This window comes from Pseudonaja textilis, chromosome 1 (genome assembly GCF_049901715.1).
Source record: "Pseudonaja textilis isolate UNSWEBS1 chromosome 1, rPseTex1.2, whole genome shotgun sequence".
NCBI lineage: Eukaryota > Metazoa > Chordata > Lepidosauria > Squamata > Elapidae > Pseudonaja > Pseudonaja textilis.
In genome coordinates, this window is record NC_141990.1 from 64,002,060 (window position 1) to 64,022,406 (window position 20,347).

Consider the following 20,347-nt stretch of genomic DNA (forward strand, 5'->3'; position numbering starts at 1 on the left):
TTGTTGCCATCATCCAAAGTTTGCATCTTCATGTGTCTACTGCAATGTAAAATTTACTTTTTCAAGGAGAAACATTGTTTGAAGTGACCTTACTATGCCGATATGGTTATTTGTTGCTAAGGCAAGTAGGACATGGCAAGTAATTGTGATACGGTACAAGTCTCTTAAAAGTCACTGGCTCCATCAGGAAAGCAATTCAATCTGTCACTGAATCCAGATTGTCCTTAATATCAGCAAAATAATCTGCTACCACCATCTATTGAATTGTAAGACATGATTGGATTCTCTTTTATTGTGGTTAATTGTGTTCCATGGGAATCCATTGTTTCTGAACAATTCTCTAAAACTGTCCATAAAAAGAAAAGAGGAAGAGACATAAAAAGATATAGGTTTTATTTTTATTTTTACTGATTGTTGAGGTTTCCAAATCACAAATGAGTTTCCTTCAGCTTTCAAACTTCACTGCATGGAGATTCTTTTAAAAAGTCAATTTAGGATAAAGCAGTAGTACACTAAGGATCATAATGCTCAAAATGTTGAACCTCTTTTAAAGAGGTATGAATTAATAGTTAATGCACACTGATCACACATAATTCCTATACATTTGTATATATCCTGCTTCAAAATGTCAGCCCATTTAGCCTCAAATATGACAAGAAGTTATGGCTATGTATTTGTTTTCCCATTTGCTGGTTGTAAAACCTTTGGGAAAGGAGGATTGAGAATCCCATGTGGCTTTTATTAAATGTTTTTGGGATCACACTTAGGCAGGATACAAGAATGAATGATCAAAACAAAAAGGGGCATGTTCAATTGTAAAAAGTAACACAACTTTCTTCTGCTCGAATTATAAGATGACTCCATCCATTTGGCATCCATTCCATCCCATTTATCCAAGGCTATGATTGAAAAAATAATAATTTTTAACTTTTCTACTGAAACTGCTTTGGGATGTCAACTTTAGGAGATGCAAGTTGTGCATCCATGATGAATGGAGGACATAAACTTCAGAAAATTGAAGCAGAGCTCCATCTTAAGCCCAAAGCAGAATCAGGTTTTGTCTGGAACAGTGCAAAACAGCAAAGCAGCTCTCTAAGGATTTTTTCTCCTATGCAAATACCAATATTTTGGGGTGCTATGCATGTCACAGTTCCACATTATCTCTAAAATATATTCATTTAATGAAAGGTACCTGAAACTATAGATAAAATCTAGGTCTTTTAAGAAGTGTCAAAGTAGTGCCACCATGGCTAGAATTCTTTCAATTCTTGGGCTGATATTGACATGGAAACTAGGGCTACCATATCTTGGATTTAATCTATATAATCTACAGCTGCATTATACTGTATATGTGTGTATCTGTATCTACATAGATACACATTTTTGTGTGTATCTATCTGTGTCTCAGTGTATAATCTAGGTAACTACTAGAAGAATTTATAATATGATTGTCATCCAAATTGTTGCAGCCCAGATTTGGTAGGCCTAATAGGAAAAAAGCTATTCTGTATAAGAAAACACACAGAAGGAAGAAAGTCGCTGCTTGAGGGTGAAGTAATTAAAATTATGTCCTAAAAGGGAAGTGGGCCTTTCCAAATTGCATATGATGTGAAATGTGAATTACACAGGATGACAATAATAGCTTCATAAGTCTAACTTTATGAGGCAAGAGGGTAAGTAGAGGCATGGATAGTAAAGCAAACAAGTTTTACTATCTCTGTTCAGCAGAGATTCCTAACAAATAAGCACTTCTGACCAGAACTAAATAATATGGATATCCTTTGGATTTCTGTCCTGAGACACAAGTCAAACTAAACTGATTTTGACTTCTTTAAGATGAAACAAGATGTACAAATTGACCTGAGCAGAAATTGAATTGTTACTAGGTTTTGAAAGAAATTTAACACTTGTAGTGATGAGGAAGCAAGTGAAAGTATTGTGCTTGCAAAAAACAAATCTACTTTTGGTCTTGCTTTTTCCCCTATCTAGGATAGGGGAAAAAGAGGGACAAAAATAAAAACACTGACATACAGGTGAAACTCGAAAAATTAGAATATCGTGCAAAAGTTCATTTATTTCAGTAATGCAACTTAAAAGGTGAACCTAATATATGAGATAGACTCATTAAATGCAAAGCAAGATAGTTCAAGCGGTGATTTGTCATAATTGAGATGATTATGATTATGGGTTCGTCTTTGTCTTGTGTGTCAGGCTTTTACAGCCGTTTCTGTTTTAAATTTGGTGCTACCCTCGTGCTTTGTTTGAATGGTTTTTTCTTCATCCTGATTGGTTGGGAGTCTTGGTCTGTGTTTATTGGTCTTGGAGTTGGCTGTATTCTGCTTGATTGGTGTTTTTAATATCTTCTGTCTGTTTTGTAGCATTTTTTATATGTATGTGTGTGTGTGTGTGTGTGTGTGTGTGTGTGTGTGTGTGTGTGTGTGTTTCTGTCTGTCTGTGTGTTGGTGTGTGTGTCTCTGTGTCTCTCTCTCTGTGTGTATATTAATTCCATAAGTTCCTCATTATAATATTCAAAATCAATAAACAATTATGGTATATTCTCAACTCTGAACTCAGTTTAACTATCAGAATTGTCAAAGAACATCATTAGATTAAGATGTTTCTAGCCACTTTCCAAAAAATGGTTCTGCAAAATATAAATACTTTCAAAAGGAAGACTAAAATGGATGATTATTAGAATTAATATAATGGTAATTTTAATGGGCCATTGTTACAACGATGGCCCATTGTTCTTGTATAATCAGTATAGAGCTCATAACCGCATTTAATGATCAGTATTAATTAATATTCCATTATGATTGTTCTTGTATTTCACAGTTAGTCACGAACAATTCTTTATTAAAAAATAGTTTTATGAATTATAGTTTTTTTTCTTTTCATGCAGTCCTTGAATGTCATTCAGCTCTTGCAAAGTGTCAGCTACTCTGAGATTTTGAATTAAGTTCCCAGGAAATTCAGGCTACATGGGGTAAAATGTGGCTTATAAGGCCAAAACTACAGTACTATAAGTTGAAGAAATAATGCAAGAATATACCTTTCCCTGCCTATATTTCAGAATATTTCATTCAGTTGTTAATGATATATGCCTGTATTTCTTTATGGATTCATAATCACCAGATGAGAAAAGTGTAAGGCTAAGACTCATAACACAAGGTTGATTTATTTATTTTATAGACTACCATAATCAAATGAACTCTTGCCAGTTTACAACCCGATGAAAAATAGATCTACATTAAAACTACACTTTAAATGTTAAACACAAATCCAAATACAGTCCTGGCACCAATCCCAGCAGCCATCATCTGGATATCAGAAACTCTATGAAAGAAGTTGTCTTCTCTACTGCATGAAAAGATTCCAAGGATGGTATTGACTAGACTTCTCATGTAGCCCACAGAGGAAGTCATAACTTTCAGACTCCATTCTTCTTATCTCCAACAGGTAGGAACTTAAGAACCTCACTTGAGAGAAACATCAGTGGAACTGTTCCAAGAGGAATAAATCCTGAAAATATCCATGAGCCAAGGCATATAAGTTTGTAAATATTAATGTCAGCATTTTGTCTTGTAACCCAAGCCTTACTAAAAGCCAATGCAATGTGGACCACTTTGCATAGATGTTTTGGCTTTACTAACTCTCACCCACTAATGTCTATGCTACTGCATTTTCCTTCCAGTTCAGTTTACGAAGACTTCAAAGCTTGCTTTCAGAAAAGCACACATCAGTTATTTGTATTTGTGGTGATAAGGCTGTGAATCTATCTTCTTGTCTTGTCTATCAGGTTTTTTCCAGCCTACATTTTAGGAGATAGTGATAAACTGTCTGTTTCCTGCCTGGATCTCATGTAAAACAAACAAACAAACAAACAAACAAAGCAAAAGAAAATTAACAAACATCCCCAGAGCCAATCTTGTTGAAGTGATGGTTGCACTGGAGAGTGGGGAAAAGGTGAAATACCTGTGCTATCTGTTATTATGAGGACTTGGTGGCATAGTGGTTAGAATGCAGTATTGCAGACTAACTCTGTCCACTACCAGGAGTTCAATCCTCACCAGCTCAAGGCTGACTCAACTTTCCATCCTTCTGAGGTCAGTGAAATGAGGACCCAGATTGTTGAGGACAGTATGCTGATCTTGTAAACCATTCAGAGTACTGTGAAGTGATGTTTATGTCTAACTGCTAATTATCTTGACATCAAACCTGAACTGGGAAGGATTATGTGAATTAGTTTTATAGGTATGGTAGTTTAGCTATTTGTAATTATCTCTGTATGTTAAATGCATAACAGTAAGTGTATAATAATTTCATGCCATGAAATTAATACCATGCCATAAAACTCTATGATTGTGTAACACAAATGTGATGGGTAAATGTTTTTTTTTATCCCACCTTTATTATTTTTATAAATAAGTAACTTCAAGGCAGTGAATACACCTAATATTCCTTCTTCCTCTTATTTTTCCAACAAAATCTTGTAAGTTGAGTTGGGCTGAGAGAGTGACTGGCTCAAAGTCACACCAGCCAATTTTCATGGCTAAAGTGGGATTATAATTCACAGCCTCCCAGTTTGTAGCCTGGTGCCTTAACCACTGGCTTGTAATGTTTGTCCATATAACTTTCCACCCATCAGAATCCTTGCATATGAGTATGACTCAGGTAGGAATTTAAGCATCTCCATTTGGGAGAAACATTTCAATAGAACACATAATTTTCTATTCACTTTCTTATACACATTTCTGCATTATGACAAAAGTCTGTAAACCTGGTCATGAATACACAATCACAATATTGCCAGGATATTTGACTGCCCTAAGAGCAGTAAGCACAATCCCAGTTTTCTTCTGTTTCATACTGCCTCTTTTCCACTGCCTCCACTACCTGGCTCTTCCTCTTTTTCCTCCTCATATGGAAGAAGACCTTGGGAAGACAGTTGAGAGCAACAAACTATTAAGTGAGGGGAACAAATGACTCAGTATTGAGAAAGAAAGAAAATGTTAGAAAGAAACTCATTATAACACTGCCTTGATATTGTTTGGTATAAAACAGAATAGAAACTCTGATAGGCTTTCAAGATTCTGTTATGCTGCATTATCACAATAAAGGGCATTTCTGAAATCCAGGTTGCTTACCTTTCTTGACCTTGGGCTGATATCAGGTACATCTGCTAATAAGAGCTTTTATCTTATCCTATTTGATGATACATCATATGTAGGCATGATGTTGTGCATGTGTGTACATGCCCAGTATTAGTAGATTTATTTTGTATTTTTGTGTGTGTAGGAAAGGACACAGTAATAGAGACAGCTAAGTAGAAAGGGAAAAGAGACTCCCTCTCTAAGGGAAATGGGTGGTTCTAAAATGTGAAAAATAAATAAAAATAATTAGAGCTATCTGCTTGAAGTCTACTGATATGATAATAAGCCCCTTAGAGTTGCCTTTGGCAAAATGGGCTGCACATAATTGATGATAGATAGATAGATAGATAGATAGATAGATAGATAGATAGATAGATAGATAGACAGACAGACAGACAGACAGGGGGGAGAGAGAGAGAGGGAGAGGGAGAGAGAGAGAGAATTGGAATTGGAATTGTATTATAGACCCTTTCCTTATGTTATTTCCCAGAAGGAAAAAAAATATTAAAGAAAGAGAAGCTTGACTCCAGTGACCTTTATTTCAAGCAAATTCAGTGCTTGGCTTTCATTTACATATATATTCTTCATGTTTAAGTCATTATAATCCTAGATAAGCAAAGGAAAAATGCAATAATCTGATGGCTGTGTTGGAGTTATTCCTGTCATAGATTTCATTCACAGAAGCAATTTTTTAAATAGTTCTCTAGATGTTATTGTCTGGTCTAATACAACCTGTGGAAGGGGAAATTAGCTTTTAAGGGGGTGTTTTAAAGCAGTGAAGCATTTAACACTGCCAAGGTGATAAACAGAAGAATATCCAAAATATGCTTTCTAGCCAGAAGGAATAAATTGTTTTAAAAATAATACACTCAATAGGCCTACAAAGCTGATGTACACTTTTTCTTTTTATATTTGTATAAATCCCTCCCCCAAGCAAATGGACTGTAGTACATATAATTAAATCTGTTGCACAGACAAAGTGAAGATAAGAATCAATAAATGCCTCTGTTTGAGATCTTGTCATTTATTGATTAATGGGCTCTTTATCTCCTTCTAGCTGCCACTTTAAACACAATAATCAGTTAATCAAATTACACAGATGGAGATAATAGAATGGAGACTAATAGCATTCCAGAAGTGATTTGTAAAAGGAAAGGAACATTCACATTGGCTTGAAACCAAAGTGATGGAAACATTTTTTACTCTGGTAGATGAAAAATGTATTTCTCAAAATGCTAAGTTAGGTTTGGCTTACTTCCTCATCAGCGCTGTACCAGATAACCCAGCAGAACCTCACCCAGCTGTGGAATGTTGGTCACTGACAAACATACATGTTTTCATATTAAATAAATGTGTGATCAGTGACCTTGTTTGGAGTTGAAGACTTAAGCCTCCTTATTTCATAAATAAAATTGGCAGTACCATCCCATTGGAAAAGACATGAAATAAGCAGCACAGAGACCAGGATATGGCAGCCTTCAGATATATTATGAAAAAAATACCTTGAGCGTCTATGGTAGACAGCATGAACAATGACTGTGATGACTATGAGTTCTGTGAGCTGCATAATCTTAACACATCTGGAGAATAGCAGTTTATGAAAATAGGATTTCAGACTAAATTTTTTAAAGAAGAGATTTGACACCAGAGATTTGGCCCGTTTCATTTTGAGAAACAATAGATAAGAGGACTAAGGAACTTTTTAAATTGGACTCCAATTTAAAAAAAATTGCTTTATTCTACCACTTCAAGATTTGTATCATGACAAAGGATATGCATGCAAAGTCCTCTTAAGAATAGTCTGACTTTTATAATTTCCCCGATGAGAGACATCAATTAATTTTATTGATTGTGAGAAGAAATGGGGTTAGAATCCATGTGAGAGTATATCAAGGCTTTTTTAACAACGTTGATCACTATAACTTAAAAAGTAAGCCATTCCATTGTTCTAATTTCTTCAGTTTATACACTTTTAAGGGAACTTTTACATTCATGCATTTCCAGAAGGAGAAAACCACCTAAAGTAATACGAACATCAATACTTTTAAAGTTACCAGATATTATTTGCATTTGATTGCATCCAAGTTTGTTACTTTTCAAAACCTAAATTGCTTATTTTTCTAAAACTGGCAATATGAATTAACTGATGGATAATGTTTCATTCTGGTTTTATTCTGTGATTCTTCAATCTAGCATTATATTTTATGGCTTTCTTGCTCCTTTGTGATCCATCCAGAGAGCATGCTGAATATTTGGGAGTAAAGTAAATACATGGTTTCCATCTTATAGTTATTTACATGAGAACAAATCCCACTGAATTGTGAGAATCTAATTATTTGTTTATTTGTGTAATTATTTATAGACTGCCCACTTCCATAAAGGATTTTAGTAGGTTTGCAGTAAGCATTATCATAACACTAAAAAATAACCAACAGTTAATCTATTCTAATTTACTAAAGTGGTACCAGTGCTGTGTAGAATAAAATAGTTTTAAGGTCCACTTGAAGACAGAGAATAAAGAGTCATAAGTCATCTTGAGATACAAGGGTGAAAAGGTATAGACCTGCTTGGAAATGTTATGAAGAGCATGCAGGAGGATGTGTATCTTCAAGGAGCCATCAGCAAAATCAAAACATTGAATTACTGGGTGATCAAAGCTGTGGACATTATATGCATGCAATTCATGATACCTGCATTTAAAAAGGACAGGGCTTCAATTCCCTAGATGTCACCATCATTTTAATATCATTGATGACCCCCTTCCTGCAAATGTCCTTGCACTGGAACATAATATTGTTACCTTAGCATTAGTGTATTCAGTTGATTGGGGCCAAATGAGATAATTGATAATTGGAGGCAAGCGAGGATATGAATATAGTCAAGAAGACAGTTATCTATATCTGCATCTATATTTGTATAGTAAAGTAGACCTATCTCCTTTTCTATTTTAAAAAGGGGCCCAATCTCGATAGTCACAGTACTTTCTTGTTTGCTTATTTGTTTATCTTGCCATTTGTGAATACTTACTCAGTGGCTTGACAACAAAAAAAGAAACTTCTAGCATCCTTTCAACAGGGCAGTTGGATTCCCGGGGAATACTGAAGGTCACAAATGAAACCCCCAGAATGAAATGGAGTAGAATGTGCTTTTTAAAAAACCACCAACTGGGAGGTGAATATAAATATTTTGTTGCTTGCCACATCCTTTATATGCCTGATCCACAGGTTCCTGAGAATAATAACGATTCAAATAGGTAAAGAGAAATGGCCACATCTCTGGTTCTTCTCTTCCTGCCTGTTTCTTCCTTATATTGTGAGGCAAAATACAAATCGGAATTGTGTTTTAATTCTCCACATGATTCTGACATCTAATAAGATGACTGAGAGGAAAGTTTGGGTGTTCAGGTAAACATGAATAAAACTGTCCAGATGCTGTAGCAAGGTTGGAACTGCCATGCAAGGCATCTAGAAAAGGGGTGATGCTGATGGGAGTCATAGATAGCATATCTAGCATGAAGAGCCTGATGAAATCTCAGAAATGAAGGTATATAAATATGTATTTCTGGGATGATGTTGCAGGATTCAATCTGGGTTGGTCACCAGGACCAAAGGTTTAGTCTTCCAAGTTTTTGGACTTATGCTGGTGGAGCCCATCTTCAAGGAACTTCTGTCTGCCAGAGAGATGTTTCCTAAGAATGGACCCCAGCACGAATCTGAAAGCTTAGAAGACAAAATTGGGATCCTGCAAATCTCAGAAAACTGAATAAGATCATCCCATCTCCCAAATCTAATAATAAACTTGTACATAGAGGCAGATACTGCAAAACACTATAAACTCTTATAGATTTGTTCCAAAGGTGGTATTTGGCAAGTTCTGACCAGTTCTGGAGAACCAGTAGCAGAAATTTTGAGTAGTTTGGAGAATCAGCAAATACTACCTCTGACTGGAGATTTTACAGTATCCTTCCCCTGCCACACCCACCAAGCAATGCCTACAGAACTGGTAGTAAAAAAAAAATGAATCCCACCACTAATTATTTCTACTGTTAACAAAACTATTTTTAGGCAATGACAACATGGCAATAACAATGAAATACAGTACAACATGGCAATAACAATGAAACAGCATTCAGTTGTTAAAAAAAGATAATAGGGGAACTGGAGGAAGTAACACTGATTCTAAAGCCAAATGGTTTGATGTGGAGATCACTTGCACAGAAAGAAGCACTTTTCACTTGCCAAGGGAGGCATAGAGGAAACAGCACCAACAGAATCAAGTTGGAATAGAAAGAAAAATTGAATCAAGGAATAGATTATGAATCTAACTTTTGTGGCTCAGATGGAAAGAGCTAATGGCTTTTTGTGCAAAGGGCACCAGGAAATCATAAGCCTCAAGAGGTGCGTTTTAATAAGTGAGAGAAGATATTTCAAAGGTGTTGTGCTAGTTGAGAGCAAGCGTCTTCCCTTCCAAACCAAAGCACTGATTATGGAATTAGTTTCTGCAAGGAAGGAGAATTTTGTCACTTATTTGAATTCCATATTCAGAGAGATAATGGCTTCAGTATGTGTTTTGAGTTATGAAGTTAGAAACTTTATTGGAAAAAGGGACTTTTGTATATAAGTTATCTGTATATAAGTTATCATTATCTGTGAGAGATAAAGGTAAACAATGTGACAGAATTTAGGGGAGCAACAATATAATGATTTTAGAGGCAGGTAGATGTTATAAAGCAAAGTTAATACTATTTAATTAAGAAAATTTACTATATTTTACTGAACTTATTGCATGTATCCTCCACCTTTTATTAAAAAGATGAAGACAGCATACATTAAAGCCTGCTTTAATTTTATCCCTAATCTTATAAATGGTGTATATTATGATGGTTTTTTGTTTGTTCGTTTGTTTTTAGATTAGCAGATTTAGATAGTTACAGAACTTCTATCTGTAACTAAGTAACTTGCTTCTATTCTAGTTAGGGTTCTGCACTGGAAATAGTCTAAATCTAGAATACAAGATGATTCATTTATCTACAATGAATGGGCAGGTCCAAGCTTGCCCTATTCTGATTGAATTCCATTATTATGTTTCTTGGATCTTAGTTGTTGTATGAGTGATACTGTTCTGACCCAGGCTGAACAGAATCACAAAACAGACTCCTTGTCCCCCCAAAAAACCCTTTTTATTTAGTTAATGTGAATTCCTGGCATTTACACCCAGAAAAGTCCCGGCAATCATCCTTCCCAGCAAAAGTGGTATTCAGCAGGTTCTAACCAGTTCTGGAGAACTGGTAGTAGAAATGTTGAGTAGTTTGGAAAACCGATGGTAACCTTCCCCCAGGAGTGGGGAGGGAATGGAGATTTGACAGTATCTTTCCCCTGGAGTGGGGAGGGAATGGAGATTTTACAGTATTCTTCCCCTGCCACACCCAAGAAGCCACACCCACCAAGTCATGCCATACCCACAGAACCAGTAGTAAAAATTTTTTGAATCCCACCACTGCTTCCCTGGTTTAAGTGCAAGAACAGACCTTATCAGTCCTTGGATAGTTGCCAGGCCAAGAGCTTCCAGTCGTAACACTGTAAAAGGAAATACTTGGCAAGGAGTCTCTATGAGGTACGAACTCAGATAAGCAAATCTTCACAATAATAAGCAAACTAATTGTCTCCTGCAAACCCCTCCCCCTTTGCTCCTATTTATTCCCTCTGGGAGAGGCCATTATGCGTCAATTTGTGCCTTTTCTTCTGAGTTGACCCCTGTCCTTAGTATTTCCTTCTCCAGACAGCTCTGTGCATACACACATCTGGAACAGGTTCCAACTGTTCTTCTTCCCCACTTATCTCCAACTCTGAAGGCATCTGATAAATGTTAGATGGCCCTGGCAACTATCTTTACCTCCAATGCAGAGCACCCATCAGAGCCTCCCCAGACTCGAGGACCGGTCCAAGTTCCTCCCCAACCTCCTCACTGTCTGAGTCTGCCATCAACTCCACTGGCAGCTGGTGGCAGTAAACCACAATCTTTTCATCAGTGGGAAAGACAAGGAGATGTATTGGATTCAGCAATTAACAGGTGTGTTTATCAAGAAAGTGCTCTTTATCAAGAAAGTGCTTTATCAAGAAAGTGCTCTTTCTCTTTTTTGGGTTGATGGACAAGTTAAAAAGAAACTTTATTTTCACCAGTTGTTCCTCTTTGTATAACTTCACAGTCTTCATTCATGTTTTCTGAAGTACATGCTAGCCTAGCCTAATATTTATTTTATAGGAAAGAAAAATGAGTTAACCATTCCTATCAACCTCCAGCCATCAGTTGCATCAGTTGCATTATTTACAAGAAAAGATTCCATCATACTATTACTTTTGGCATGAAACTCAGTCAACTTGTCTGTCTGAAATCTGGCATAATGTAAGGATGAGTACAGTACCATGTAAAATTTGGAAGTTTGCCTTTAAATAACTTAATAGCTGCTAGGACATAATTATCATCAACTTGGCTTCAAATTTAGCATTTGGAAGGGATGCCTTTGGGGCTTTTACCCAAGTTTGAATGGACCAGCAAGTAGAAGTTTAAAAACAGACACCTACTGTAGAAGTTATTTAAAGTTGTTTTGCCATTGAACATCCATTTCATTGTGGCCTTAAAGTGTTTCTTACTGAATACTGATACGTTTGTCTCAGAGTAGGTTATTTCAAAGAATTCTCTAGATAAGCAGAATGGTAAAGTTTAAGGCATCTTTGAAGGCCTACTTGGGTTAAAGGCACTATGGTTGCATTTTCAACATAAAAGAGACAGGTGGGAGTGGGCAAAGAAGGAAGGATGGAATTCTGGCCTAATATCTGAAAATAGTGTTAATGTGAAGATTAAATATTAGTGTGCATGAAACTTTTCTAGTGAGGATGGGTTAAGTTAAATCACCAAAGGATATTAGCCGTAACTTGAGTGATTGTGCCTTGATGTAACAGTATTTGATGTGGTGTCACATTGTATTTGCTAATTTCCTCCAATCATTTTTATTATTAAACTTCTATGCCACCTATCTCACTGAAGCAACTGTGTAGAATAGAATCAAAAGCCATTCTAAGTTCTATAAAGCCTAAAAAATTTAAAAGTGGAGATTTTATTGAAGTTAGATGCTCAGGATTTAGTATTGCAGGGCAAGTGTCAAACTTATCAGACTTATCAATTTTTAGCCAGAAATGTAATGCAACATTTTCATGTTTAAAAAGTATAATTTGAATGTTATACCTGAGCACTTTGTGAAAAAAACATTTACCTATATTTATTTATAGTAACACTTTCATTTCACTTGCTGTTTTTTATTGTATAAAATGTAATATGAAAAGCCCTCCTTTAGTACTTTTTTCAAATGATAAAGAATTATAATTACAAGTTAAAGCTTCATATGAAAACAAGTATAATTAAGTCACCACTCTATTAAATCAAGTGATCAATTTCATACATGTTGAAATTGTATCATTGTATCACTGTTTAAATGAAATATACAGCATAGTACCGATAAAGGAGAATATTTGTAACTCGGGGTTAAAATGAGAGGTCCTTGGTGCTATCTGAGGTTGGTTGTTTTCCTGCACTGATGATATTTCCTTAGTCTGAATAATGAAATATCTGCAAGAAAACAACCAAGCTCAGAGCATACCAAGATCGACAGATGATGCTGTTAACATGGCTCTGCATTACATCCTACAACACCTTGAATCTCCAAATACCTACGCAAGGGTCCTCTTTGTAGACTTCAGTTCAGCATTCAATACCATCATTCCAGACACTCTTCTAAGTAAATTAAACCAACTAGTGCTACCTGAACACATTTGTAAGTGGATCATAAGCTTCCTAACAGACAGGAAGCAGCAGGTGAAGCTAGGCAAAATCGCATCCGATATCTGTACAATCAGCACAGGGGCCCTCCAAGGCTGTGTGCTATCTCCACTTCTCTTCTTCCTATATACCAATGACTGCATCTCAAACGATCCCTCTGTTAAAATACTGAAGTTTGCTGATGACACAACAGTGATTGGTATAAGCCGAATAGCTTTAATCAGTTTACATGTGATTTTGAAACACACAAAGGTACCACTGAGCTTCATGGTTCTTCTGAAACATTTAGTGCATTCACAAGTAAACATGCAGATGGTACCTAACAATAAGATGATTAGGTATTGTGGGCACAATATATGTTATTGTATTGAAATTGCTCATTCAAACATGAACCCCATTTTAAATTTCAAAAGAAATTAAAGAATGGGGCTGACACTCAAGAAAAAACTTAATCTTAGAGTAAAAAAACTCAAAAATGAAAATTGAGATGTGCTGCAGTTCTTCCTTATTTTCTTCATTTGTATTTGATATTTTGTGTATTTCCATTGACTATCAAGACAAACATCTGCACCTCTATAACTGTCTGGTTTGATTCTGCAACCCAACAGGACAGACACAGACTTCAGAGGATAATTAGGACTGCAGAAAAAACAATTACTATCCACTTGCCTTCAGTCGAGGACCTGTATACTGCACAAGTCAAAAAGAGGGCTGTGAAAATATTTACAGTCCCCTCACATCCCGGACATAAACTGTTCACTCCTTCCCTCAAAACAATGCTATAGAGCACTGCACACCAGAACAACTAGACACAGGAACAGTTTTTTCCCCAAAGCCATCACTCTGCTAAACAAATAATTCCCTCAACACTGTTCAGCTATTTACAAAGTGTGCACTACTATTACTGTTAATCTTCTCATCACTCCTTATCACCAATCCCCTCCCACTTGTGATTGTAGGACTGTAACTTTGTCGCTTGTATCCTTACAATTTATATTGACTGTTCCCTAGTATGATTTGATTGTTGATTGTAACCTATGACTATCATTAAGTGTTGTACGCTATGATTCTTGATTCTTAACGAATGTATCTTTTCTTTACGTATACTGAGAGTATTTACACCAAGACAAATTCCTTGTGTGTCCAATCACACTTGGCCAATAAAAGTATTCTATTCTAAGAACCCGTCATGTTTCAAATTTGAAACCAGCAAATTTGGGTTTTTTGCAATATCTTGATAAAATATAAGTTCTTCTACCTAATTTTATAAAATCAATGGGCCCTCTATTTTGAGGAAACTCCATTTTCTCATCTTAGTTCGGTAGCTACTGGCTATCTCTAGAGCAGAGGTATTAAACTCAATTTCATTGAGGGCCGCATCAGGGCTGTGGTTGACGTCAATGGTGTGGCCAGCTGGGTGAATGTGGCCAACTGGGTGAGTGTGGCCAGCTTGATGCCAGTCCCCATACTGATGGCATGTTTCCTCTTCACACTGGATAGACGGACCAAAGGCACAAAAGCCTGATGTTTCCTCTTTGCATTCGGTAGATCTGTCCAAAACCCCTTACATTTTCCAGGACAGCCCTGCTGGCCAAATTCAACCATACTGCAGGCCGAATCTGCCCCAAGGGCCTTGTGTCTGAGGTTCATGACTCTCCTGCTACTCCATAATATTTAATTGCTCTCTATGCAAGAAAGCAAATAATGATGGAAAGCAGAAGAAGCCATTGTTATCTCTGAAACCTGTATCAGCTGAGCACAAGAATAAAGGGAAGCAATTGGAGATAGCAATAGTATCAAACAAGACGTGAGAAAGAATTTATGTTGGTATTTCCTTAGAAGCATGCTGCCCCAGGCCTTCTGCAAACAGAAACAAAGCATTGGTTTTTATTATTGTAACCAGAAACTCTTTATTGAAGGATAGTAAAACAACAACAAACTATTGAATTAATAAATTCTAAAGAAGGCTTTGTAAACAGAATGGGATTAACATACTATGGAAGAATGAATACTATAGAGTGTTGAAGAACTAAAATACATATGATATAAAACATTGATTAATGATAATATAATGTGTCAGTATACTTATGAAGCATGTAGAGTTTTGCATACTTTATTATGAGGGAGGCTCCATCTTTATAATATATATTGTTTTATCATTTATAATAGATATGACAATGTATCATAGGCTATAAATTATTTTACTCCTACTCGTTTGTCTCAACAGTTTATATTATAATATTAAGCTTCTGTGTGGCATTTTGGGTACCATATCTGTGCAATGATTTCTGAGTCTGATTACATATTTCATTGACTATCCATATAATTGGTGTGCTTTTCCAAGGGTAATATTCAGTTACTTTAATATATTTTCATAATTGCCATGGCCTTACTATTAATCCCTTTTAATTGTAAGGTGGGGAAAAATCTACCCCGCCACATGTCATAAAAGTGTTTATCTTTTTTTTCAACTCCAAATTCTGCCTTTGACAGCAGATGTGCTTTGACTCAAATGCTGCATGTTTCCACTTGATCAAGAGACTTTCAAATATTAAAAACATGCATAAAGATTAAATGTAAGGCACAAATATATTTTCAAAATGACACCGACAATAAAGAAAGTAATAATTTCTAAAAGGAAAGATGATGGCTTCCCTTGGGTTAAACTCTATATATCCATCAGCTGAAGAAAGTGACTGAAATCAGCCCAAGAGAAACCAAGGTAATAAAAATGCAACAAACATTAATTCCCAAGTCAAAGAAACCACACAAGAAGACAGAGTTGTGTATACAAGTACAAAGGTAAAGTTATAGCTTAGAATGAACATCTATATTCATATTATTTTTTAATGTACTGACAGTCTGGGGTGGTTTGTTATATTGTTTCTTCAGTGAAAGTTGGAATGTGCTTAAGGTGACAATAAAAGGCTGGTTGACACATGATGGAATTTTAGAACAAACATTTATCCACAAGATATGTGTGCCTGCAAAATTTTCTAGGGCATGCTTTGAAATAAGGGTACACAGTTTTATTCCCTATTTCAGAACAGATTCCATACATCATTCAAAGGATCATGCCGAGATTCTTGCAGCTATTCAGTCTTGATAAGAAATAAAGTTACCTACTACACCTCAGCCCACTGAGCATGGTTCACAATATGAAAGGAGATAGAGAAACCCTATCTCCTATTCCAAGGGTCTTCAAACATGACAGCATTAAGATTTGTCAACTTCAACTCCCAGAATTCCTCCTCCAGTCATGTTAGCTCAGGAATTCTGGGAGTTGAAGTCCACAAGTCTTAAACTTGCTAAGTTTGAAGACCCTTGTCCTATTCTATAGCCAAAAGATCCAATTTGTTCATCATTATCATCTCCTCCTCCTCCTCCTTTTCTTCTTCTTCTTCTTCCTCTTCCTCTTCCTCCTCTTCTTCTTCTTGTCAAGCTGGTATAAACTTTGGTTTCAAAATTATCAGGCAAATTGTTTAATCCTGAAATAGTGCAAAAATTAAGACAAGTTTATTTGAACTGTGGGGAAATCTGAAATTTGTCACTCTGTTCTTAAGCAGCCCACTCTGAGAAATAGGGTGGAAGAATGTAGCTGTGGACATTAAGTTATGGTAAAAGCTACTTTTTCGGGATTAGGTGCTGCCTAGCTGTGTCTCTTCCTTGGAAAATCAGATATTTATTGTATTAATAGGGGAAGAAGGAGCATTATGTATGTTTACCTCCTAGCAGCCAGTTATAAGCTAGTTATAAGCTAGTTATAAAGTAATAGGCAGTATTAAAAAAATAAACAAAGATTGGGTCATTCCAATGTACACTAAATTAAAATGGAAAGAAGGACATACAACTAAGGCAGAATATCAGCAGATAGCCAGAATCTGCAAAGACGAAGTCAGGATAGCAAAGGCTCAGAATGAACAAAGACTTGCAACAAAAGTCAAAGATAATAAAAAAAGTTTCTTCCAACATATAAATAACAAGAAAAAAAATCAAGGAAACAGTCGGTCCACTAAAGAGACAAGATGGCAAGGAAGTAACAGGCAACAGAGAGAAAGCAGAACTGCTTAACTCATTCTTTGCATCCATCTTCATGCAAAAAGAAACTATAGCTCAACCCACCAAAAACATAACTGTAAAAGACAGACCAGAAATAAAAGTTAAAATAAGCAAAAAGATAGTAAGAGAACACCTGTCTGATCTTGATGAAAACAAATCACCAGGGCCTGATGGATTACATCCCAGAGTTTTAAAGGAGCTGGCAGAAGTCATCTCAGAACCACTGCACCATATCTTTCAAAAATCCTGGAGCACTGGGAAACTACCAGAGGACTGGAAAAGAGCTGATGTGGTTCCTATCTTCAAAAAAGGGGAAAAAAACAGACCCAGGAAACTATAGACCAATCAGCCTAACATCAATACCCGCTAAGATACTGGAAAAGATAATAAAAAAACAGATCTGCCAACATCTAGAAACAAGTAAAGTAATAATTAGCAGTCAGCATGGGTTTGTTAAAAACAGATCATGCCAAACCAATCTTATTTCATTCTTTAACACAGTGACTAAATTAGTAGACCAGCAAAATACTGTAGACATAATATATTTAGATTTCAGCAAGGCATTCGACAAAGTAGACCACAACCTACTTCTTAGTAAGCGAGAAAAAAGTGGAATAGATAGCACCACTATTAGATGGATTCGCAACTGGCTGGCAAACCGTACTCAACGAGTAGTCCTTAATGGGTCTAAGTCTACATGGAGGGAAGTAAGCAGTGGGGTGCCACAAGGTTCCATCTTAGGCCCAGTACTCTTCAATATCTTCATTAATGACTTAGATGAGGGAATAGAAGGGGAACTTACCAAATTTGCAGATGAAACTAAGCTGGCAGGAATAGCTAACACCCAAGAAGATAGGCTCAAGATCCAGATGGATCTTGACAGACTAGAACACTGGGCCATATCTAACGAAATGAAATTCAATGTAGAGAAAAGTAAAGTCCTACACTTGGGCAAGAAAAACCAAAAGTACACATATAGACTGGGTGAAACCAGGCTCAATAGCAGTAACTGTGAGAGGGATCTTGGAGTCTTAGTGGACAACCAGCTAAATATGAGCCAGCAGTATGCAGCTGCCACCAAAAAAGCGAATGCAATCCTAAATTGTATTAACAGAGGGATACAGTCAAGATCAAGGGAAGTACTAATACCACTCTATAAAGCCTTAGTAAGACCACACCTAGAGTACTGCATCCAATTTTGTTCACCACATTATAAAAAAGATGTTGAGACTCTAGAAAAAGTACAGAGAAGAGCAACCAGGATGATTAGGGGACTGGAGGCTAAAATATACAACGAACGGTTGCAGGAACTGGGCTTGGTTAGTCTAGTGAAGAGAAGGACCAGGAGAGACATGATAGTGGTCTTCCAATACTTGAGGGGCTACCCCAGAAAGGAAGGGGTCAAGCTATTTTCTAAAGCACCTATAGGCCAGACAAGGAATAATGGATGGAAACTGAACAAAGAGAGATTTAACCTGGAAATAAGGAGAAACTTTCTGACAGTGAGAACAATCAACCAATGGAACAGTTTGCCCTTGGAAGTTGTGGCAGCGCCATCACTTGAGACTTTCAAGAAGAGATTGGACTGCCATTTGTCAGAAATGGTATAGGGTCTCCCACTTGGGCGGGGGTTGGACTAGATGACCTACAAGGTCCCTTCCAATGCCGATTATCTGTTAAATCTGTTAATCTGCTGTTGAGACTTTATTTTTATTTTTATATTACTTTTTCATAAATGTTCTGTTCTGACTAATTATAAAACACTACGCTAATGAATATTTTACATAAAATTAGGCAAATTATCATTTGCTGATAAAATGTAAAATAAAATGGTAGTTTCTTTTTTAACATTCTCATGTATAGCAGTAAAAACATAAAATTTATATAGGTTCTATTAAAGCACCCATTTTGTAGAATGTCCCAACATGAATCTTCAAAGATAAGCATCTGACCGAAACACAATCATTTTAGCTAATTGGTGTTCTGCTTTTAGCATTTAATGTTCTTCCATCACAATTAAAAACATGATTTTGGACAAAGGGGCATAACTTTATTGCAAAAATAATTCATATTTCTTCAAAGGTTATAACTGACAGTAACTGAAAGACTCCTGGTTCTTAAATGAACAATAAAATAACTCTAGAGTAAAATATCTGTTCAAATACATTGTATAATCTGTGAATCCGCAATTAAAGGTCATTTATTCTATTTTTCTTTTTATATATATATGTCCTTAACATCAGCTACTGACAAATATTAATATATTTATTTTAGTTAATATAGAGCAGTGTTTTACAAACTTAACCTGTGTAGATTTCAACTCCTAGAATTCTTGAAGTTAATAAATTTGAAAAACGTTGTTATAAAATGTCTGATTGAAGTGCTTCAGAAGTTGAAAAAAATTAACCAGTCTTAGTTGATCTTAGAAGCTAAGCAGGCTAAGCAGAAGCTAGGAACTATCGGGGAACTGCAATGCTGTTCACTAGAATAGGAAGTTTAAAACAACATGCTGGAAAATAGAAATGGAAATAAATGCCAAACACTTCTTAAACAAGTGCATGACTATAGTCACCAGGAATCAAGCCTGGGTGCAGACCTGCTATCATTTATTCCTATTATTCTGAAATAGCAACTATACTAATTTATTATTTTTAGCTTTATGTTTCAGGGAGACTGAAATAAAATGAAATTAGGTTGTACGCATAATTCTTAGAAATCAGAATATAACTTTGGCAAAAAAAACAGCAACAATTTCAGAGGTCGTGAAAATGTGCCTTCTTATTACAAAATCTACTTATTTGTACAGTCAAATTCATAATAGAAGGCAGATACAAATGAAAACATTATCATAACTCCTAGGAATAATGTGTATGCATATAATTTCCACAGAGAAATCCAACCTTTCAATTTCATGTTACAGTCTGATTAATAAGAGACATTTACAAGAAATGTGTTTTCTATTAAAAAAAACCCCCAAAAAACCTACACCCCGGTATTTTAGTATATGACATTTCACCTCTCAACAAAAAACATTTCCATTGTACTGTTGTATTTTCAGAATATATTTTTAATTGTGTTCCTTCAGCAGAATTTTTCTTCATATTCCATTATAATTTTGAATAACCCTAAAACTTGCTGATTGTCAGAGTAACTGAAATATTACAAAAGTGATCCAGTAAGGAAAATATAAAAGAGTCCAATAGTTAAATAGAAAGAATAAGCTTAAATCACATCTATTAAAATATTGTCATATATGCCCTCCTGTGATTCAAAGTCACTCAGCTACTTCCCTGCCAAATGGA